Below are 24,410 nucleotides of genomic sequence, written 5' to 3'. Positions count from 1 at the left end.
GACCGACAGCCCACCTTGCACATGGGGAGCCCAGGCTTTGAAAACCCCACCAGTGAGTAGGCCTGGAATTTTAAGTTCTGGATAGAGCCTTGGCAGCTGTGCTGGGGCAAGGGCATTTCTGCGGATGACTGGATTTGGTATAGGCCCTTGAGGAGCCAGCCCTTTGTTTCCAGTTATGTGAGGATAAAGGAGACGATCCGACTTTCCATCCCGGGGAGTGGGGGGAGTGGGGGGGCGGGGCTCCTTCCTGCCTGGCGCTGCCCACCTCCTGGAAAGGGATATTCTCAGCTCAAGAGTCCCTGGGTGTCACTGAAACCACAGCTGCCTGTTCTCTGGCTCAAAACACAGGAAAGAAATTGTTTCCTAAATGGAAAGGCACGAAACCAGCCATGGGAGAGAGGTCGTGGGAGACGCTTCCTAAGTACCTCAGAGTCCTTGGCAGTACGAAGCAAGAACATTCGTGTTTAAATATGCCTTGTCAAGGCTTATTTGGTAGTTAGATCGTCGTGTGGTAACACAGATGAGAGGAATGAAGGCATTCGACAGCCTACAAAAATAAAAAAATAAAAAAAGATCACACCAGGACTAAGGTTGGGGGTGGGGGTGGGGGTGGGGGTGGGGGTGTATCGATAAAGTACTTACCTGGGTTTCATTGCCAAAAGACAAAAGGAAATCACATCCCTCAAAGCTCGGGGGTGGTGGGTTCTACTTGTTCGGATAGATCAGTTTGCCAGAGGATCAACTACCTAGGGTGAGCATTCTGAAAGCTGTCAGAGCAGCCGGAGGCAAGCCCACAGCCAGCCTCAGAGGGAGGAGGAACTATCCTATCCTCCCTGCAATGCAGATGGTGGGAAGGGAAAGGGAGAGGGCCAGGCACCAGGACTCTGAGCTGGCTGCAGCCTGGGCTCTGTAGGGTGGTGTATTTCTGAGAGCTCAGATTTCTACCATTCCTTCTGTGTAAGAACTGATGCAGACAAGCCTGCTAGAAACCGGGGGGTTTCAATCTAAGATTTGAAGGGCTGTCTGTCTCTCCTCTCCTTTCTCTCTGTGCCCCTCCCTCTTCCCCTCCTCTTCCCTCCCCCCTCTCATCTTTGTCTCTCTCCTTCCCCAGGTTCCACCTTTGGGTCACTAGGCATACACCCAGGACCAAACCAGTGCTCTACCCAGCCCAGTGAGGGGATATTTGCTCTCGTTTACTTACTTTTGTCAGTAACAGGATGTTTCAACAGTCTTGGAACTTCACAGGCTGTCTCTGCAGCCTCCTCTCATCCCTTCTAGGACCTGTCTTGTAGGGTATTTAATGAGTCTCCCACCCAGCCTCACAGACTGCTTCGGGTGTGAGTGGGGACTGGGCTATGAGTCATGACAGTCTATCCCTCCCCATCTCCTCGTCCCTCTTCCCCCCACTTCGGATTGCTAGGCTTTGACCCAGGAACAGGCCAATGCCCTATCTCAGCCCCACCCCCACCTCAGTGAAGGGATTATTTGCTTGTTTATTTCTCTAATCCACTTGGAGGGTGTATGTGTATGTGGGTGTGTGTGTGTAGGTGTATATGTGCATGTGTATAAGTATGTGGGAAAGTGTGTGTGCATGTATGTAAGTATGTGTAGAAGGGCGTACATATGTGTGTAAGTATGTCTAAGTATGTGTGCATATGTGTGTGCACGAGTGTGTATGAGTGTGTGTGTGTGTGAGAGAGAGAGAGAGAGAGAGAGAGAGAGAGAGAGAGAGCGCGCAACTTCAGGCCTTCACCATGCTAAGCAGAAGCAGCCACATTCCTCATGTATGGCTTGTTTTGTCTGTGGTTTTGTGTGTGACTGTTCATATATGTGCCACTGTGTGTGGGGCTACAGGTTGGAGGTCAGAAGTCTTCCTTAATATCTTTTCATTTTGTTTCTTTTGACATGGGAGTCTCTTCCTGAACTTGGAACTCACTGATTCTGCTGGATTATCAGCCAGCCGATCCTCCCCAGGGATCCTCCTCCCTCCCTAGTGCTGAGGTGACAGGTACTATGGCTTCCTACATGTGTGTAAGGAATTCAAACGCCAGCCCTCAGGCCTGTGGGGCAGGCAGTACACTGACCAAACCATTCCTCAACACCAAACCAAACCTTATTTTTTTTGAGACAGGATCTCTCTATGTAGCCCAGGCTAGAACACATAACAATCCTCTTACCTCAGGCTCCTGAGTGCTGGGATTATAAGTGTGCAACACCCCCGACACACACACACACACACACACACACACACACACACACACACACACACACTCCTACACTCCATCCTTACAAAATTGGATCTTGGCTTAGTCAGGGTTCCTATTCCTGCACAAACATCATGACCAAGAAGCAAGTAAGAGCTTGCTCTCTTATAGAACCCAGGACCATCAGCCCAGGGACGGCACCACCCACAATGGGCTGAGTCCTCCCCCTTGATCACTAATTGAGAAAATGCCTCACAGCTGGGTCTCATGGAGGCATTTCCTCAAGGGAGGCTCCTTCCTCTGTGATAACTCCAGCTTGTGTCAAGTTGACACACAAAACCAGCCAGTGCAATCGACCCCTTGTCCACCTGACACCCAAACACATCACTGTTAAGCCTCAACCCTTACTTTCTTATTCATCCCCAAGATCTAAATAACTTTGAATCCCATAGTCTTTACAAATTCCTTACATATTAAATTTTCAATCCCTTTAAAATATACAATCTTTTTTTTTTTTCTTTTTTCTTTTTTTTTCGGAGCTGGGGACCGAACCCAGGGCCTTGAACCCAGGGCCTTGCACTTGCTAGGCAAGCGCTCTACCACTGAGCTAAATCCCCAACCCCATCCAATCTCTTAAAATTCAGTCTTCTTACAATTCAAAGTCTCTAAACTGTGGCCTTACTAAAATCCTCTTCCTTCGAGAGGGAAACACCAGGCGCAGTCACAATCAGAAGCGAAACCAGACCCCAACCACCCAGCATTTGGGACCCACGCTCTTCTGGGCTCCTCCACGGGCTCGGGTCACGGCTCCAGCTCTGCCCTTTGGAGCACACCCCTTGTCTCTGGGCTCCAGATGCCTGCGCTCCACTGCTGTGCTCCACTGCTGTGCTCCACTGCTGCTGCTGTGCTTGGTGCTCATCTGCATGGGACTGGCGTCTCCAATACTCTGGAGTCTTCTGCTGCAACAAGGCTTTACCAATGCCTCTCACAGGCTCTCTTCGTGGTGCCAGGCCTCAACTCCTTTGCATGACCCCTTCAGTCCTGGGCCATCAACTGCACCTCAGGCTGCACCTTCACCAATGGCCTTCCATGGCCTCTCACAGTGCCCAGCCTCAGCTGCTCTCCATGACCCCTTCATTGCCTTCAAATCCAGTGCCACCTGGGTGACTCTTACACACTACCAAGTCCAGCCACAGCTGGTATAACCTGGGCTATCTCTGGAACACTGCCAGGAGCCTCCTGTCCCCCCCATTCTTTTGCCTCCTCCCAGGTCTCTGCTGAAACCCCCCACCCCACCCCACCCCCGCTACAGGTCAGGCCAACTGGTGCCCAGATGTGAGACTTGGGTATGGGGATCCAACTGAACGTTACTCGCCCATGGACATCCCCCTCTCGTAGGATCACCGCTTCCCGGAGGACGGGAGAGAAGATCTGCATTGCGACTGCCACAGCCGCCCACTGTGGGTCCGATCTGCGTAAGGTAAGATTAAGCAACACAATTATGGGACAGGCATTGGGTAAACATGACTTCTTTTTAAAGGGTCTTAAGGAGTCCCTCGAGGCGCACGGAACTCGGGTTAGGGAAAAGGACCTTGCTAAATTCTTTATAGTCATTGATGACGTTTGTCCTTGGTTTCCCCAAGAGGGAACTATTGATGAAAAAAGATGGGCCAGAGTGGGAGATTGTCTGGAAGATTTTTTATAAGACATTTGGCCCAGAGAAGGTCCCTGTTCAAGCCTTTCCCTGCTGGAACTTGATTAATGAAAATACTTAGGGTTTACAAAACATGGCCAGATATTCAAGAGGTACTTAGTGAGGGAGGAAAAGCCCTACAGCGCCACTCTCAAGCCTCTTCAGTTTGTGATTCCATTTCTATTGTCCCGCCAGACCTAGAACTCCCCCCCCACCCCCATCCACCCACCAAGTCCCAGCAGGCATCGGCAAAGGTCTCTACTTTTAAAATCTACCCCTCCTTGACTGAGTTGAAAGCCCCATTCCACAGCGAGCCCGGACGAGGTGCCTCCCTCAAAGAATTCATTATCCCTAGAAGAGAAGGCTGTTTCACCCTTGCACGCTGTCCGCCCTAAGCTACCCCCCTACGCCATTGCTCCCCCATTTTGCGCTCCCGTTTTTTTATTTTGACATGTCATATATTGCCAACGCTACTGAAAATGCGAAAACAAAACTTTGCTGGGAGGTAGCTTCCCTTAAAGATTTACTCTAAAAGAAAAGGGAACATCTTACTCTACTGAGGGAATTACAGGCTTTGGATCTTGAGCTAACCTGGTCACTACCCAAGCCCACCCCTCTTAAAATTGAGACGAAGCAAAGTCCTAAAACTGAAAAAAGAAAAAAATCCTCTAAAACCCTTCAAGTGTTCCCAGTCACAGGGATCAAAAGAGCCCCAGCCCCCCCCCCCAGCCCTTCCTAAGGAACGGCTGGAGACCCCGCCCCCGCCCTCGTTTCAGCTGATGAAGCCTCAGATAATGAGGTTTTAGGAGATTCAGGTGGGGGTGGGGGGGTGGGGGAGAAGTTAGACATCAACAGTGTCACCGCCTCAGGTTTAAACTCATAAAAGAATTAAAAACAGCAGCGACACTCTATGGCCCGGTGGCCCTGTTTACTTCATCCATAATTGAAACCTTGAGTGACCGATGGCCCAATGATTGGTATCTTGTGGCGCAGGCCGCCTTGTCAGGGGGCGACTATGTTCTCTGGAAAACTGAATTTGCTAAATAAAAATTGTAGAGAATCAGCAATGCGCAATTCCAAACGCAAAACCTCCAAGTATAAACTTTTAGGTCACAGCCCCTATGACACCAATGAAAGACAGGCTAAGTTCCCTCCTGGCCTCCTAGCTCAGACACAAAACGCTGGTCTTAAAAGTCTGGAAACAACTCCCTGCCAAGGGGCCGGCAACTACCTCACTGGCCAAAATATGACGGGGTCCCGATGAATCCTATTCCGTTCGATCAGCTCTCTCAGATGTGGCTGAAAGGCTTGTCAGCCAAGAGGAAAATGAAAGCGAATTCATTAAACATCTTGCTTTCGAAAACGCAAACCTTGCCTGTCACGCTGCCATACAGCCCCCACCATATTGGCAAGGACATTTCAGACTATATCAAACTCTGAGCGGGCTTCGGTTGGGCTCATAATATCCGCTTAGCCATCGGAGCTGCCCTTAAAGACTTCACCCAGGAGAGCCGCCCAAAGACTTGCTTCAGTTGCAAACACCAGTCCATTTCTCCAGAGAAAGCAGGGCCCGGAAGGCTGAACGCATGCCTCCCTCCTCCTTGCGTCCTCAATGCAAAAAAGGCAGGCATTGGGCTTCTGAGTGCCCCTCCCAGAGGGGCCAGGGGTTATCAGGTTTGTCCCCGCAGAGGGATAGCTCAGCCCCAGAAATATTAGAAAGTGATGAAATCCAGGGAAGAGAGTCTGCCTGAGATCCCTCTTTCCTTTACTCTTCACAGGTTAAGAAAAATGGATCCTTTCCCAGTCAAGAACCGAAGAGGACTTGATTTGCTCTTCCTCCAGCAAGGGGGGCTATGTGTGGCTTTTAAAGAAGAAAGTTGCTTCTACACCGACTATACCGGGGTAGTCAGAGATAGTATGGCTAAGGTTAGAGAAGGCTTAGAACTAAGAAACAAAGAGAACAAGAAGAGAGGTGGTTTGGGAGCTGGTTTTCCTCCTCTCCCTGGCTCACCACTTTCCTCCTCCCCCCCCCATTTTGGGGCCCCTGGTTGGTTTCTTCCTGCTCCTGGCTTTTGGGCCTTGGGCCTCTAACCAGCTCACAGGCTTTATCAGACAACAAATTGACTCCCTGGCATCCAAACCCCTACAGGTTTATTACCACAAGCTTGATTTGGCTGACAGAGGCCTAACGGAACCCTGTGATGATCCTTTAGAAGCTGCGTAAAACAGATTTCTGCTCACCTGTATTGGCGTGGGTACCTGCAAGGGGTACCAGACTAAGTCCTGTAAGGGGAGGACCCTATTGTCCGTCTGAGTCCCCTGAGAAGTAAACCTGATTGCATAGAGGTTGGTGTTAATCTCTCCCTTGGTCAGATTTCACAGATAACACTTCCGTCGAGATCACCAAGACAAAAATTCCTCTCCTCTCCAAAAAGACACTAATACTGCACAAAGTGCTGGGAGGATCAGGTCAATGCTTCCCCGCTCTGGTTAATGTCCATTTATCCTCATAATGCAACCATCCCTGGCTGCTTACTGGCCGCATAAAGAGTTAAAAAGGGAGGAGATGCCGGGAGGAGCCATGCTCTGTCTCAGGAATTTTCTCAGGCTCTTTTACTACAGCCTTTTGTCTCTGGAAAACCCAGCCAGTTGTCTGTTCTTATCAGTTATACCTGCAATTTACGGTTTATGGCTACAGGGAGGGTGGTGATGGGGATGAATTGGTCTTAGACCTTGCGTGGCCTTCCTGCCTGTCTTTTTAAGCCACTGCCCTGAAATAAAGTTTGAGAGCTTGAGCAGACAATTGACTTGCTCTCCTTCAGGCCTCCTGTTCCCCATTCTTTCGTTCCCTCCCAGGTCTCTGCTGACCCCCCTCCTTCCCCGCAGGTTGGGACAGAACATAGCCTCTTTGTTCTCTCAGAAAACACTTCTTAGAAGAGTTCACCTCGGGGCTGGGGATTTAGCTCAGTGGTAGAGCGCTTACCTAGGAAGCGCAAGGCCCTGGGTTCGGTCCCCAGCTCCGAAAAAAAAAAAGAACAAAAAAAAAAAAAAAAAAAAAAAAAGAGTTCACCTCAGTGATGCCAGTCTCCTCTTAATCACCACTAATTTCTTAGCTCCAGCTGACCAGCATCAGTAGTCCCAGTACTGCAAAGGTCCGCTTTAGTAGTTCTGGTATCTTGTTAATCACAGCTGATTCTTCAGCCCCAGCTAACCAAAACCACAGAATCTTCACACTCAAAACAGCAACAACCCTGATAAGAGTCTTTAATCTTCCCTCTGAAATTTCACAAGCCAGGCCTCCATCTTCTGCACTGTTCTCAACATTATCTTCCAAGCTCCCACAGAAATCCCACAGAGCTCTTAACATTCCAATGAATCGTCTAGCTCAAAGTTCCAAAGTCCTTCCGCAGTCCTCCCCAAAACATGGTCAGGTTATCACAGGAATAGCCCACTATGCTGGTACCAATTTGTCTTAGTCAGGACTTCTATTCCTGCACAAACATCATGACCAAGAAGCAAGTTGGGGAGGAAAGGATTTATTCAGCTTACACAATCACATTGCTGTTCACCACCAAAGGAAGTCAGAACTGGAACAGGGCAGGAAGCAGGAGCTGATGCAGAGGCCTAGAGAGACATTACTCACTGACTTGCTTCCCCTGCCTTGCTCAGATTGCTCTCTTATAGAACTCAAGACTACCAGCCCAGGGACGGCCCCACCCACAATGGACTGGGTCCTCCCCCCTGATCACTCATTGAGCAAATGTCTTACAGCTGTGTCTCATGGAGACATTTCCTCAAGGGAGGCTCTTTTCTCTGTGAAAACTCCAGCTGGTATCAATTGAGGCACAAAACCAGCCAGTACAGATCTGAAGCATCCTCTTTGGGTGTTAGTTAAGGGGATCCACCCAATGGTTTCTGTCTTTCCCCACTTTCCTGGGTCAAGGATCTTCAAGTCATCTGTGTGTGGGGATACTTCTGAAGACTTGTAGAGACCCAGATGACAACTCTGTCAGATAGTGGTGAGTGTGTGGTTTTGCATTTTGATTCTTTCTTTTTTAGTTTGTTTCTTTTCAGCACCTTCTTACTGTGCCCAAGGCCAACCTGGAGCTAACTCACTGTCCACACAAGCATCAAGGGTGACTGAGAAGAATGGTCACTTTCAGCAGAGCCAATGAATTATTCAGACCCTCAGGGGTCAAGCCTGAGACAAGCACTTTCCCTGGGGAGTGGGCCTGTCATCAGTGAATTGATCAAGAGAGCTGGCCACTTTGTGACCTTGGATATCTCCTTCAGAAAGGATCAGGGATAGATCTGGGAACTGGATACATTTGGTTACTATAAAGCTCAGGGGGATGGGAGGGCTCGAGGCATTTTACTTACTCTCCCCTGTCAAACCTACCGATTTAGAATCACCTAGAAGATATTTCCACAGATTTAAAGAGGAGGAAAGACTCATCCTGAATGTAAGGGGCATGATGTCATGGGCTAGAGCAGTGGTTCTCAGCCTTCCTAATGGTGCAACCCTTTAATACAGTTCCTCAGGTTGTGGCGCCCCCCATACCATAACATTTTCTTTGTTGCTAAATTATAACTGTAATTTTGCTACTGTTAATGAATTGTAGCATAAATATTGGGTGCAGAATATCTGATATATAACTCCTATGTAAGGGTCATTTGGGTCATGACCCACAGGTTGAGAACCCCAAGGCTAGCGGCATGGAAGGGGCAAAGGTTGGGATGATGGAAAGCCAGATGTGGTGATTAATGTTGATTGCCAATTTAAAAGGATCTAGAATCACCTAGGAGACAAACCTCTGGGTGCCGGGTTGGTGAGATGAGAGGGCCTTTGACATCATCCCGCAAACCATGCATAGTCTTCCCAAATTACAAGGAGAACATGGGTTGAGCATTCAGCTCGCCTCTCTCCATTTCCTGACTGTGGTGACTGACTGTGGAGCCGATGTGACTTTACTGCCTCAAGCTCCCGCCATCATGACTTCTCCACTCCTGCTATGAGGTTGTTATAGCAACAAGACAAGACCAATACCCAATGAGTATATTCACAAGTCTATGCTTCCTGTCCACCATGGCACCTGCTTCCTGTCTCCCATGGTACCTCTGTTTTCTGTCCACCATGGTACCTCTGTTTTCTGTCCACTGTGGCACCTGCTTTCTATCTATCAGAGCAGATCATGTGCTGGACTGTCATAATGTTCTGCCAAGAAAGCACAGCAAGCCCTCCAAAACCGTGAGACAAAATAAATCCCCCATGCAAAGTCAGGTACGTCCACCCCAGGATTGGGAAAAGTACCTCATACAGCTAGCTCTCTGGGCCTCCCTCAGACTGTTGGAATCCTTACCCTGGAGATGGTAACCACCTGTGTAGAACAGAACGGTTGGCTTCCTCGCAATGCCTCTCAGGAGGGCACAGCATGGTGAGCCCCTCCAGAAAAGGGTGCTCTGACATTGGCCAACCCCTGCACAAGGACCACCTTAAAGTTCCCTTTAGCCTGAAACCATGAACTAAGCACTTGAAAGTTGGAGGCGGGGTTGGGGATTTAGCTCAGTGGTAGAGGCCTTGCCTAGGAAGCACAAGGCCCTGAGTTCGGTCCCCAGCTCCGAAAGAAAAAAAAGAAAGGGGGTTGGGGATTTAGCTCAGTGGAAGAGCGCTTTCCTAGGAAGCGCAAGGCCCTGGGTCCGGTCCCCAGCTCCGAAAAAAAGAACCAAAAAAAAAAAAAAGAAAAAAAAGAAAGTTGGAGGCAAGACTGCGTGACATTGGGGCAACTGGATGATGGGAATAACCTGATTTTTCCCGTCTTGGCCTGTCATGGCCAGTGTCCGTGTGGATGGAGGTATATAGCATTCAGAGCCACAAAGGATGAGTTTAGCCAGCAGCTGCCCAAGACAGTGGAGAAAGTCCGTTTCCCTGCAGTGTCCCTTAACCCTAATGTTCCTTCTCTGCAGTGCCCTGCAGTGTGTCTCTCTCCTTCTCCATGAAGAGTCTAAGTCAGTCAACTTCAGCAGTACATCCAGTTGACTCCCTCAGAACAGGCAACGGGGTGTTGTGGAAACGTGCCCCCAGTTGACAGGCAAAGAGCAAGTAGTTGACAAGCAAAGAGCAAGTCTGTCCCGAGCCAGCAGGACTGTCTGTCACCCTAATTACAAGGAGTGGTGAAGGAAGGCACATGACTCATTAAAGAGGCTTCTAATCTCCGCCCAGCGTGGGGGCCTTCCTCCGAGCCTCCCACACGCTCAGTGGAATGGACATTTTCTGTTATGTAATTCGCTCCAGGGTGCCACCAAATCCAAAGGTAACAAAAGCTTAGACCAGTTCCAGCTTTGGTCCAGGAATGGCACTCAACCTAGGGAGAGCTTTGGCCCCTATGGAGTCTGAGATAAGACTCACTTCCTAAGTCAAGGTTATAATTATGTCTCCTTCCTGTAATTGTATTCATGTGCGTGCTGGCACACCCACAGGCCGGCCATCTATATTTGGTTTGTATCACAAACGATGCTCCACAGGGCCTGTCTTATTATTCAGGGAGTGCAGGCTTTGACTGGCATGTTAATCCCAGGGGACTTCAGATAGAATAGAAATAACTAATGCCTTCCAAGAACCATCCTACCACCGCCAACAAGATGAAGGCCGCCTTGGTTTTGCCAACTTCCCAAGCAGGGCAAAGCACTATCTCCACGGAGGCAGTTGGGAGAGGCCAGAGGCTACCTGTCTTTCGGGTCAGGGATGCAGGCATGGGAAGAGTAGCTGTTGCTCTTGGGAGTCTCAAGCCCTCAGTAATGAACAAGAAAGCACAGAGGACAGTCCCCAGGGCGTGGGAGTTGGCAGGAGATAGACTAGGTGTGACTAAGGAGGCAAGCTCTTGGGCCAGCAACATAGCTCGGCTTATGCCACTGAGCCTAAGTTCAACACGTAGGACCTGCATGGTGAAAAGAAAGCACCAAGTCGGGGTTGGGGATTTAGCTCAGTGGTAGAGCGCTTGCCTAGGAAGTGCAAGGCCCTGGGTTTGGTCCCCAGCTCCAGAAAAAAGAACCAAAAAAAAAAAAAAAAAAAAAAAGCACCAAGTCCTTCCCTCTGACCTTCACACACGCACTCTTTTTTTTTTTTTTTTTAAAGTATGTGTTTGATGACATGTAAGCTGAGAGGACAGGGAAGCACCACCCAGAGAGAGCATAATTGCCAGCAATTAATGGTGTCTTCATCCAAAGGCACCCTGACATTCCAACTGCACATACTTCTGTTCCGTACGTCATCCCCGGATTACATAAACCGTCAGGCTTACACCTACACGTGCCATCCACCCCTGCAAAGGCAGCGAGGATTAGAGAAACGGTGGCTTTGCCGACATGGTTCCTTTCCCACGCCAAGGAAAGTCAGCCTTTCGGAACGTGAGGAATCTGACCTTGGCCTAACCCTCTCTCCCGATTAGCCAATACTGACCGGACAACGTCCTTCAGAGGGCATCCATTTTCCTGCCTAGAGCGTTATCAATTTTCAGAAATATCTTCAAGGGTGAACTTGGAAGGGCCCTGCAGAAGGAGACCACTGGGGAGGGGCTTTGCAATGCCTCTGCCCACCGAGTACGGGATTAAATACTTGGGACCTGTCACCACATCCAGGCATTCGGTTTAGTTTTGACACAGGGCCTTGTGGATCCCCATCTGTTCTTGAACTGGATGCGGAGCCAAGGATGACCCTGAACAGAATTCTTTCTGCTCCTTCTGGCTGGAGCCCGGGGGCTGGGACCACGGGCATGCACACTGGGTTTCTGTGAGGTTGAGGATGGACCCAGGGTTTCAATGATGCGAGCACCGACTGAGCCACACGCCCAGCCCATTCTATTTTATTGTTATTTGCTAAGGATGAAAGCTCAGGGCCTCCTACATGCTAGCAAACACTAGCACTGAGCTCCATTCCCAGCCGTGGCCCCTGTTCTCAGACCTTCTCATCACATTCTTGTTACAAGTATTACCTTACAGCATGGAAATTTGAAACCTGCTTGCCGTACAGTGTGGGAAAGTAGAGTCACGTGATCACGTGGTCCTGCAGGAGACTGTCTCGGAGCACAGACGGTGGTGCAGGGAGCTAGGTCCTGAAGAGATGCTGAGGCAGACTTTAGCAGCTTCCCGGGTGAGCCAAAAGTTTCTCAGATTGGGCCAGTGGTTGCCCCTGGCACCCACCCAGGGCCTTCCCACAATTCCGTGAACCCTGCAGTCCATCCTCAGTCCCTAGCGTGAGCTGGCCAGAGTGAACTCTGTTGTGTGCAGCTTTTCATTCTCACTGCCTGGCTGCGGCAGATAGGGCACAGGTATCGAGGCCTCGGGGTCTACACCATCCCCAACCCTTCCTTTCCACGGCTGTAATAGACTGTGTTACAGGACAGAAAAATAAACCCAGAATGATTGCGTAGTCAAAGGGCAACCCAGGGACTCGGACCCAGACCCTTAGCGCTCAGAGCCTGTTGTCCCACTGACACTCTACATGGATGGTGTCAGCCCTCACAAAGGCTTAGAAGCTGTTTGCCCACTCTCAGAGCCCAGGCATAGACTGGAGACACCACAGTTCACTCATTTGTGGTCTAACAGGTTGAGGCACTTGATAGCCAGTATCCTTAGAAAACAGACACACTGGCAGGTTTCCCAGAAGCAACGGCAAACTTCAGAGACTCCTTCCCTGCGGTGGCTTATGGGAGCTCCTTACCACGGCTATTCAAACACTGTGCGCGGTGTGGTCTTGTTTTGTTTTGTTTCTACCAAAGGTGGGTGTGTTGCTTTTGTACTTAAGAGCCCCACTTCGTGACTCCATGCTTGCCTTGTTTTAGAAAAGATGGGAAAGCAAGCAAGTGTGACTGCTTGCGGAGGCCGTGGGTGGCTTTTATTCTCCATGCATTTCTGCTCCGAGCACATCTCTACAACGGGGCCGTACACGTGTTGCTCCTTGCTACAAAGAACAGGACGTCTCCCAAAACCTGAAGCCTAGTGGCGGAGGGCCCTCGGCACAGGGGGAGCAGCAATGCCACCAAGGACCGCTTTTGTTCCTCTAGGCTTTCCCTCGTGGGCACAGCCTGGAATCAGAGTGGGCAGGACACTCTCCATGTGTCACAGTGAGGTCTTCCTTCTGAGAGTACCCAGTGCCTTCCAGAACCCCTGACCTAGGTCGAATGCTCATCCTCTTCTTTTTTTTTTTTTTTTTGGTTCTTTTTTTTTTGGAGCTGGGGATCGAACCCAGGGCCTTGCGCTTCCCTAGGCAAGCGCTCTACCACTGAGCTAAATCCCCAACCCTTTTTCTTTTTTTTTTTACGGAGCTGGGGACCGAACCCAGGGCCTTGCGTTTGCTAGGCAAGCGCTCTCCACTGAGCTAAATCCCCAACCCCTGCTCATCCTCTTCTAAGTGAGTCCCTAGTGGGGGTTACTTTAGTCTCTGGTCTCTCTGTTGGAGTCACCCACATGTAAAGGAGGGCGAACGCCTGAGCAAAACCCTGGCCTTGAGAGGGAGATGTGGGTCAGTAAATGCTTTGTAGAGAACCTGTGTGTCTGTCATGACGCATATGAGTGTTGATTTTGGTTGGTTGGTTGGTTGGTTCTGAGACAGGATGACCTTGAACTTCTTATCCTCCTGCTCCCATCTTCCTGGTGGATGTGGCTCAGTTGGGAGGGTGCACCTAATGAACTGGCAGTGGTGGTGCACATGGTAGTCACGTAGGAAAAGGCAGGAGAATGAGTTTGAGGTTATCTCCGCTACACAGTAAGGTCAAAGCCAGCCTACTCTATAGGAAGGAGTCCTTTTCTCCAGCTACTCAAGGTCACTCTAGAAGCTGGTCCCACTTTCACCTTAGGAGAGAATGTATTCCTGCTGCCCCAAGCTGTCAGATTTGTGATTCTGTGTCAGGCGAGAGAAAACCTGTTCACCTACTGCAATGTTTCCCCAAGGCTCTGTGGCAGAGCTACCAGTTCTGTGAAGTTCAAAGCGGTCCTCTGTGTCCTCAGGGCACCGAGGAAGGTCAGGAAGGCTCTTGGTTTTACGTCAGTGTGGTTACACATTTCTGGAACACAGTGGAGCCCCCCGCTAACGAGTGCCCTGCAGGAAGTTGGAGGTCACAGGTCAGTCGTAGAGGTGAAGCTATAGGCTGCTGGCAGCGTTTACAGGACAGAGACCAGAGGCTCTGAGACCATGGCTTGGCATTTTGAAGTCCAGTGAGTGTTTGACCTTGGAGAAGGTGGGAGACTGACCACCTGTGCCCAGCCAGGTGAGAGAACAATCTCTCTGTGAACCTCAAATGGTCTCTGAGCCCAGATAACTCCTAATTAATAGAGAGTGATTTACCAAACAGGACCCCAATATTTTTCCCTGAGCTGTCTATATTGAGAGCCCCACAAACAAGCATTGGTCTTTCCATCTCATTCCTGTCTGGTCTTTGGAACATTTTTCGTATTGTTCTCTGTTTGGGAGGAATTTAAGATGGAGAAAGGACTTATTTAAATATAGAGGGTGTTGTTAGTAACCAGCTAGAACAGTAGGCAGGGTGGTAATAATAACCTCTGTGAACAGAACATTCTGGAGGCAGAGCTGTAGGACTCATGGCTGTGGGAAGTATTTACAAAGTGCGTTTGCGGGGTTTTGATACAAACATTTTCTTTTCTTTAAAAATGTTTTTAAAGAAATTTAATCTTTAAAAAATTAGACGAGAGCTGGGTACGGTGGCACACTCCTTTAATCCCAGCACTCCAGAGGCAGAGGCAGATCTCTGAGTTTGAGGCTAACCTGGTCTACAGAGTGATTCGAGGACAGCCAGGGGATACACAGAGAAACCCTGTCTTAAAAAAAAAAAAATTCTTTTCTGTCAGAGACTGCTCTGTGGGTAAAGGTATCTGATACCAGGCCTGAGGACTGGAACTGAACTCCAAGGACCCACGTAGTAGAAGTCAAGAAGTGGCTCTTGGGGGCTGGAGAGATGGCTCAGTGGTTAAGAGCACTGACTGCTCTTCCAGAGGTCCTGAGTTCAAATCCCAGCAATCACATGGTGGCTCACGGTCATCTGTAATGAGATCTAGTGCCCTCTTCTGGTGTGTCTGAAGACAGCTACAGTGTACTCGTATATAATAAATAAATAAATAAATCTTAAAACAACAAAAGACACAGCTCATGAGAGTTGGTTCTCTCCTTCCACCATGGATTAAAATCAGGAATTCAGGCTTGTTAGCAAACACCTTTACCCTCCGAGCCATCTCGCTGTCCTTATCCACCGCCCACCCGCACCTGCTTAATTAATTGTTACTGTTTGGGAGGGTGTGCAGGTGCTGTGGCTCAAATGAGGAGGAGGTCAAAGGTCACTTCTGTGGGGTTGGTTTTCTCCTATCTCTATTAACATGGCTGCCAGGAATCAAACTCTGGTCCTTAGGCTGTGTGAGTGCTTTTCCCGTCGGTTCATGGCTCCAGCCCTACAAACACAGTGAGATACATTTGTAACACCAAGTTATAGCAACATTTAATTAAAAGGTTTCTTCTTTTCCTCCAGAGGAGAAAATCCCTAAAAGCTGTGGTTGGCAAAATAGGCCCCACGGAGGCCTCACCCAGGCGGGTGTGAAATGAATGGGCGCCACTGTCCTCTAGAAGCCGCAATGCATGTCGGGACCTTTCCAGGGCATAGCATAGGAGCCCCAGTTGACCAGAACTGAACAGAGCCTGTGGTGCTCTGCCATCGTCCACAAGCAACTTGCAATTTCTCGGAAAAGACAGACCCAGTTCTGTGATGGAAGTGTGCAGGGCTGTGGGCCTGTGGATGGGATGAGGCACCAGAAGGGGTTTGCCAGGTAGGGATTCAGGGTGCGGGTGGGGGGCTGGGAGTAGCCAAGGGCTGTCGCCGAAAAGTTCAACCGAGTATCCTAGAGCAAAGGCTCAACACCTTGAAGGCTTTTATTTTATTTTATTCTATTTTATTTCTGTGTTGGTAAGGACCAAACTAAGGGTCTTATATACAGGGCAAGCAGCTGTAAGCTACTGATGAGCCCCTCCCCAACCTGTTTTTTTTTTTTTTCCTTTTCTTTTCTTTTTTTCGGAGCTGGGGACCGAACCCAGAGCCTTGTGCTTGCTAGGCAAGCGCTCTACCACTGAGCTAAATCCCCAACCCCTCCCCAACCTGTTCTTATGAAACCTTTCTTTCTGTCTTTCATTTTAATTAATTTACTTTGTTTAAAATGATTTATTATTTATTTATGTATATGAATACACTGTCGCTGTCTTCAGACACACCAGAAGAGGGCATCTGATCCCATTATGATGGTTGTGAGCCACCATGTGGGTGCTGGGAATTGAATCAGGGTCCTCTAGAAGAGCAGTCACTGCGCTTAACCACTGAGCCATCTCTCCAGCCCCAGCCTGGAACTTTCTATGTAGAACAGGCTGGTCTTACATGATCTCTCCATCTCGAGCTCCGGAACACAGGGTTCACAGGTGTGCACTGCTATGCCAGGGTGAGCATGCACGGTGGTTTTCTCTACTCCAGCGCTTAGCCTACTGTCTGAACGAGTTACGCTGCGGAATCTCGATTTGTTGAATTAACAGAGGACTGAATAAAGGGGCAGATCAGTGGAGATGAAAATGAAGTTGTTCTGAACAAAGGGCGGTCAGGGACAGAATTCATAGAGAGGTCGGCTTTGAAGTGTGAACTGCTTTGAAGCTCGAACTGCTTTCCCTAGCCAACATGGCTTTGGGCAAGAGAGAGTGAGTTCATTTGTACTTTTGAAAAAGACTTCTGCTTGCGGTGCCTTGGGGGAGGCCTGGCTTGGGTGGGGGAAACTATATGAAGGCTTTGCCTCTTTTGGCAGAAATGAAATAGTTTAAAACTCTGTGAAGTTGGATGATGCCTTCTGCAGATCTGGCTTCTTGGCCCAACATTCTTGCAGCTTGGGGATGATACAGTGCATTAGCTCAAGGCTGCTGGGTGGTTGCCAGGGCTCCATTGGGAAATTGTGCCTGCGGGGTAACCTGCACTCACAGTATTTTTCCAGGCTGGGAACTTTGCCAGAGGCCCATGTCAGGAGACTTTTGCCATGCCTTTCAAGGCTGCCTTTAACTCCTTTACCACCAGGTGGGAACAGGGACCCTCTATCCCGAAAGTGGGTCCACGATCACCACAGATGCAAACAGAAATGTCCATCCTATGTGTCAAGGCAGAAGAGTGTGAAAAAAATTATCCTGGGCCTCTCTTGTTTGTTTGCTTGTTTGTTTGTTTTGTTTTGTTCTTTGAGACAGGGTTTCTCAAATAGTCTTGGCCATCCTGGGACTTGCTCTGTAGATCAGGCTGGCTTCGAACTTCTAAGATCCACCTGCCTCTACCTCCCTGAGTGCTGGGATCCTACCACGGAGTTGTTGGCACTTATCTCTTTCTTTGGGGTATGAAGAGGTTGGACTCTGGAGGCTGACCGACTCACTGTCTTTTCCTGTGGTGACTCTCTTCTAATCAGTACCTCCAGTCGTCTTGTACCACCAACTCCTCAAGCTTTCATTGAGAAAGGTTCCTCCTGAGGCTCATGGAGAAGACGTGGTCTAGAAACAGCAATAGCATCCTTCCCTCTGGTTAGGGAGGGCGTCACCTGCCACAGTACTGAGATGTTGAGGGCCATGAGGGTGTGTGTGGCTGTTGATGCTGTACTCAGGCTGTGAGCCAGAGCCAAGGAATGGTAGCCTCACACCCAGGCTTCTAATTGGGAGGAGGTTAGCTCAACCCAGCAGCTCAAGGGAGCAAGTGCCTCGCTATGTATGGTTGCCGGGACTTGGGTCTCCTCAGCCTTTGTTCCATGGGCACCTGTCAGATGCCCATATCCCTCAGGATGTCTAAGGTGTTCAGCTGTCCGTTCATGATGACAAGACTCTGGTGAGAGGAAGAGAGGAGGTGTGTACGCTTGCTCTGGAAGGTGGGGTGGGGGACTCCCAGATTGCATGGAGGGACTCAGGCAGCATCGCCACTGCCCTTGTCAGCCCACGAGTGACACTATTCGCTCAGGGAATCTAAAGAAAGGAGAAGTGCCACTTGAGCAACCCTGGCAAGCCATAAACAGTTTGGGCGGATCTCTTCTGGTTTTGTTTTTGTAAGACGATGAAGTTTCATCACATGACTTGAGTCTGTGCATCATGTGCTGTTCTAATCAGTATCTTGGGGTTGACTGCGTTGATGACACAGGACTTTCCACCCCTCCTTTGTGACCAGGAGACATTTCCATTCTCTCTCTTCTTATTTCACTTCTCCAGCAGCTTCAAAGTCTTTCTTCTGGTTCTTACTCACGATCCAACTCTTTCTCTAAAGGTTTACCTTCTAATTATGTGTCTCTCCGTGTGGGTATGTGCGCCTGGCTGCAGGAGCCCGTGGGGGCCAGAGATATTAGATTCCCAGGAAGCTGTATGTGCTGAGAACATTTCTCGTCTTCTGCCCGAGCAGTGGGTCCTCTTAACCACTGAGCTGTTTCTCCAGGCCCCATGATCTAACCATTGAGGCATCTCTCCAGGCCCCATGATCCAACTTTTTTTCTTCTTTGTTTTGAGATTGTCTTTCTATGCAGTTTTAGCTGTCATGGAACTTGCTGTGTAGACCAGGCTGGCCTGGAATTCACAGAGGTCCTTCTTCCCAAGTGCTGGGATTAAAGACGTGTGTTTGAGTTCTTTAGAGTTCTGCCCTTGGCCCTTCTCTTTACCTCTTCGTGCTCCTTTGTGTGTGTGTGTGTGTGTGTGTGTGTGTGTGTGTGTGTGTATGCGTGCGTGCATTCGTGCGTGTGCGTGCACGCATAGATGCTCTTTGACCTTTACTAGTTCCACCACTGACTTCATCTTGACCTTGGATAACCCCTATTTCATCGTGTTCCCTCTATGAGGCCTTCCGCACCCCACCAAGCATATTCCCAGGAGCTATTCTTTTTTTTGCTATAGCATATTTCTCTTTTTCTTTTTGAAAATGTCTTAAGTAGCCCAAGCTGGCTTTGAACTTGTCATGTAGCTGCGGATAACTGTGAACTCCTGCTCCTCCAGCCTCTACCTCCCGTGTGCTGAGACTACGGATGTGCCACCACATCCCATTTTTGCAATGTCAGGGATGAAACCTAGGGCCAGGCAGGTACTCTAGCTACTGGGCTACATGCCCCCGTCCTCCCTTCCTCCGATACTGGGCGTCTTCGAGCAAGCGTACACAGTGAACAGACTAGTTTGCTTTCCCCCTTAGTGAGAGACTGTTAGTCACCCTCAGCATTTATCCTCTGCTCTTTCTAGCTAACAGAACTATTGGTTTTTACTTGGATCCATAGCAACTTGGAATGTAGGTTGCATTACATGCCCAGCCTTCCTGTCCCTTAAGCATGCTCATGTGAACACATTCTGGCCAGTGGATATAAGGGGAGCCTCCCCATTTCCCCTCCTCCAAGGAAGCATATTTCGAGAGAATGTTGGAGGCAGGAGATGCCTTGCAAGCAGCGAGACGGTGGGGACCGATGTCCCTAATGCTTTTGGGTCCACACAGATTAACCCTCAGGACTGAGAATTTTATCTTCCTATTTTATCGTGGTAATTGTGGCTATTTAACATGCCGAGAGTCAGTGTCGGCCTCACGAGGTTCGCATAGATGTCGCTCCTGCGAAAGAGTCTCATTTTGGCAAACAATTCCTCCCACCTTTGCTCCAAGGACATCAGTTACAGTTTTGAGAACAACTGTTTTCAGTTTTACTCAGTGAGACTTGGGACCTCATCGTTTCCACGGCTTAACTGTTCCATCGCAAACTCCACACAGTCTGATCAGAAGCTAGCCATTAAGATACGCCTTGGGCGCTTGAATGGAGATCCTTAGGCCGGCCATACAGCGTGCCCAGCTATAGGCGCTGGGGAGGTTTTGTTGCCTTTGGTCCATCTGCAGGTTACGTGGGTGGTCATCTGAAGTGTTGACAGTTGGCTGACCATAGAGGTAGACATCTTGCCAGCTGTGGACCTCATTCACGATAGCAGAGACCATAGTGTCTCTGATCACGATGCTTTTGCAGTGGGCTTTTGATCACAGGCAGCCAGATGGGGTCACGGCCACTTCCTACGGTCCTCACCTTCGTGCCTCTCTGAATGAATGGAGAACAAGTACTCTGTGCACATGTGCAGAAAATCACAGTCCCTGAAGCCATTCTTTAACTGTGGCTATGCAGAGGTCCTTGCAGATTGTCTGCCCATGATCAATAACATGAATTTCAAGATAATCAAAAGGGCTGTTGTGTGTAAGCTAAATAAATGGCAGAATATCCTTGGCCTATGTAAAATGTGGGTTGAATACCAGCACAAACAAACAACAACAACAAAAAAACCCAAGCTGTTGTTGATTTTTGTTTTTTATTCTGTTCTTATACCTCTACCTCCCTTCCAACCCCATTTTACCCTGATCCCTTCCCTTCCAACCCCTGACACTAGGTAGAAGAAAAAAGGTTAGAGGGGAAAGGGGCATAGACCTCTTTCAGCCAACAAAATAGACTACTTCCTGATGATTAGTTGTGTTGGGTTCGTGGCGGCAAGTCCAATCTTCACAAGTCCTATCTCCAACTTCAAGTCTCTGTGCTTACAACCACTTGACAAACCACAAAAGCAACCGGGGGGGGGCAGCAGCTGCCCCCCATTTACCTCCTCTCCAGAGTTCCCAGAATTAAGCTATCTGCAGCTGGCAAAAATCACACCCCTTGTTGGTGCTCCAGGCAAACCATAGCCACCTGCTGTGAAGCAGCCTCTTATCCCACCCCTGGGATTAAAAACAAAAACACATTCCCATAACATAACTGGGTTTTGTTAACACCAACTCTCACTACGCTAAGCCACACCCTCTCCCATATATACCACACTATGCATCTAAACAAATGTTTTTTATTTGAGCTTGTTACTTTCGTGGGGTCTGGAGAGACGGCTGAGCAGTTTTGTTTGGTTTGCTTGTTTGTACTTTGGTGCATTTTTTTCCCCATAAAGATTTATTTTATGGATGTGAGTACACCATCCCTGTCCAGACGCACCAGAAGAGGGCATCGGATCCCATTACAGATGGTTGTGAGCCACCATGTGGTTGCTAGGAATTGAACTCAGGACCTCTGGAAGAGCAGTCAGTGCTCTTAGCCGCTGAGCCATCTCCAGTTCCTGGTGCTTTGTTTTTGAGACAGGGTCTCACTAGGTAGACTTGGCTTGCCTGGAACTTGCTATGAAGACCAGCCTGGCCTCTAATTCACAGAGACTTGCTGCTTCTACCTGATGACAGGATTAAAAGCATGCAACACCATGTGTTCTTATTCTTCCCTTTCTTCCTCCGGATTATTTTGTAGCTACTTGCGGGTATTACATTATTTTAGATAAAAATAAATTTCAGAGTCTACCCCCGAAGACATGTTCTCTTAAAATTTTCTCCTTTTTATGTACGCGGATATTTTTGCCTGCCTGTAGGCTTGTGTACCCCTGGCATGCAGCGCCAGAGTCGGCCAGAAGAGGGCATTGGATCCCCTGGGCTTAGCGTTACATCCGGTTGTGAGCTGTCAAGTAGGTACTAGGAACCAAAGCCTGGTCCTCTGGAAGAGCAGTCAGTGCAGTTAAGCATACAGTTGTCTAAGTGATTTTCCCAACTCCTCTTAATCTATCATTTAGACTCCCCCTCATCTTTCTTTAGAAATTATTTGATAAAGACTATGTCCGTTTTGCACCCCTGAGGTCTGGGCTTCTCATGCTGTAATTTAGCACCATCCTCTAGTCTCTGTTTCCTGTTAATTTGTGGTTGCATCTGTAGGCTGGCCAGAATGGTGTGCTCCGGATAAGACCATCTCAGGAGCCATTCACTCATCTTACCCATCTCTCTCTTCCAAAGCATCTTTTTTTTTTCTTTCTTTCTTTTTTTTTTTCCGGAGCTGGGGACCGAACCAGGGGCCTTGCACTTGCTAGGCAAGCGCTCTACCACTGAGCTAAATCCCCAACCCCTCCAAAGCATCTTTTAAAGGTAAATGTGACCCTTACGCGTGGGTGCAAGTCATCATCAGCCCGAGTAACACGGGTAGCAGTGCAGAAAATGATGGTTTGAGTTGGAAACAAAGCGTGATCCAGCAGTGAATGATCTGCTTGTGTGGTGGGTAAACAGGTCCTGAAGGAAATGCCCAAACCCTGTGTGCCAGGCAGCCTTGAAAGTACAAGCCACCCGGGGTGACTAATGTGAACGGAACAACAGTGACATTGATGGAGAAATTGTGTGTTGCTTCTAAAACTAGCTTTGCTGTGTGGGTGGATGTGCCAGGTGTCCGCTTATAGTCACTCGCCCGCCTTGAGGACCCCTAAATGTCTCCATTCGTGCGTCTCTCAAATTTTAAAGTTGGAGACGTTGAAATGCAAGGTACACCTAGCACCCCACTGAGGCCCCTCGCTTTAGCACTTATCCCACAGTCCGACATTCCCCAGCCATCTGGATGTGTTGACAAGGGTGCTTGGGTTACACCCAACTCCTCCCCACCCTGTTCGCTCCATCTCCTTTACTAGGCCAGAATGCAATCAGGATACTCTGAGGAGCGCAGGACGCTTCTGAGCCACCGAGAAAAAAAAATGAAGCCCACGGAGAAGCTCAGACAGCGCAGGCGCGCAGAATTCAAGCTGGAGGCTCAGCTTAGCTGATACCCCGTAGTGGTCTCAGTTCCCGCTCCGCGGAAGGACCCCGGCAGGAATGCGTATTTGAATTTTTTCTGGGGTCTCTGTCTGCTAATTGCGAAGCTCCGCCCGTTGCACAGCCCTTCCCCCTCCCCCTGAAGCCAAGAGAAGGAGCCTCTGAGGCTAGCTCAGAGTCGAGGCAGACCACGTCCTGAGCCCCTCCTACGCACGCGCAGATAGATAACTCGCGCATGCGCAGTAGGGCCCCAAGACAGCCGGGCGGCCGCCCCTCCCCCTCCCTAGCAACCGCCTCCCGCTCCTTCCCCCGCCCCCTCGGCCTGGTGTGCGCACGCGCGTCCCTTCCGGGTTGGTCCCTCCCTCCCCGTCACCCGTAACAACCACTCGAGCCCTCGCCGCGCCCCTCGGCCCTCCCGTCCCGGCCCCCGTCCCCGGAACCGGCGGTCGAGCGGCGGCAGCCGAGCCTGTGGCACGGCTCTCTCCCCACGGAGCCGCCGGCATGAACGCATCCCGCCGCCCCGCGTCCCCGACCCGGTCCTTCTGACAAGAGGTAAGCGCGCGTCGTCGTGGAGGGTAGGAGCGCGCCCAGGTCCCCGCCTCCAGCCGGCTCTCTCTGCCGCGATGGCCGGGGGCGCTCGCCATCTCCGGGACTGGGGAGCCAGCCGGGTCCCTCCGCCGCCGCCGCCGCCGGAACCCAGCCGGCCCCCTCCGTCCAGCCCTGGCCTGAAGGGAGGCGCTCCCCCGGGGCCGACCCTGGGCTGATTTTCAAACACCAATTATCATGCAACAGAGGCAGCCCCGGCCTCCGGTGCCATTTGGCGGTGGTCACTCCGGATGCCCGCGCAGGGTGTGGATCTGGACTAGACCTCCTAAAGCCGAGATTTGGCCCAAGTTCAGGGAGCTGGCGAGCAAGCTGGTCTTTCTGTGTAGTCACTTTAGGTAAGAGTTTCTTAATACAGGCAGCACGCAGCGCTTGCATTTTCTCCTATACCCGTCAGCACCCGGTAATCATACTCCTTTTATTTGGGAGATACCCGATAACTAATTTTCTCAATTAAAAAAATATAAACGATTATTAGATTCCCCACCGCGCGCCAGCGTTGTAAGGTTTACGAGAGTGAATGGAACGCGGTCTCTGCGCTCCAGGACGCGTCAGCGCCTGAATCGAGATTAATGAAGGTTTGAGTTTGGAGAACTGAGGAGTCTGGCTCCTGGCCTCTTGGTTTGAGAACCGGGAGTGTTAGATCCCTCTCACGGAGATGGAATCTGGAAGGCGAATGGCATGCTTGAGGTCACCTAGAGTTACTAGCCTTTGTAGTTTTCCAACTGTTGGAGGGTGGTTTTCCAGCATAACCTGCTTCTTCCGAGTGCTATGCCAAGCAGACCAGACAAAGTTCCAGACCTGATTAAGGCAATATAAACATCGTAGAAGTTGTAGACAGCTGTAGATAGCAGTCCTCTGAAGTATATCAGAGTAGGGATTTTTGTTTTTTGTTTGTTTGGTTGGTTTTTTAAACAGCTGTAATTTGGAATACCTAGATACTTAGTTTTGAACTTTTGATTGTCTTTTGAGTGTACACAAATAAAATAACATCCTTATTGATTGAGCCTCAGCAGGACTACTGGGCTCGCTGGATTCTCCTTCCTTTTTATATTTCTGTTTGTTTCTCTCCTCCTCTTTTAAGTAGGTGAGCAAAATGTTCTAGATGGCTCTGAACACAAGGGTGTTTGCAGAGAAAGCTGCCCTTGCCAGCGCTGGAGTGATTCTGTATGCGAAGGAGGGCTCCTTGACCTCAGGCCTGAGCATGTAATTGGTTGCTTTGCGGGATCACATCTTCAGGAGGCTGGAGGGTTTTGGAACCCC

The 24,410-nt window shown here is 49.7% G+C and overlaps 1 protein-coding gene across 1 annotated transcript in view; it reads left to right on the top strand.

The window, feature by feature from the left end:
• Nucleotides 1–22,831: 22,831 nt before the first annotated feature.
• Sec14l1 (SEC14 like lipid binding 1) overlaps nt 22,832–24,410 on the top strand; it is a 47,126-nt gene continuing 45,547 nt past the window's right edge. Inside the window, exon 1 of the mRNA XM_032912111.1 lies at nt 22,832–23,096. The gene's annotated coding sequence lies outside the window, so the exon portion shown is untranslated. The remainder of the gene's footprint in view (nt 23,097–24,410) is intronic.

Source organism: Rattus rattus, chromosome 9 (assembly GCF_011064425.1).
Source record: "Rattus rattus isolate New Zealand chromosome 9, Rrattus_CSIRO_v1, whole genome shotgun sequence".
Classification (NCBI taxonomy): domain Eukaryota; kingdom Metazoa; phylum Chordata; class Mammalia; order Rodentia; family Muridae; genus Rattus; species Rattus rattus.
This window is presented reverse-complemented; position numbering and strand designations above follow the sequence as displayed.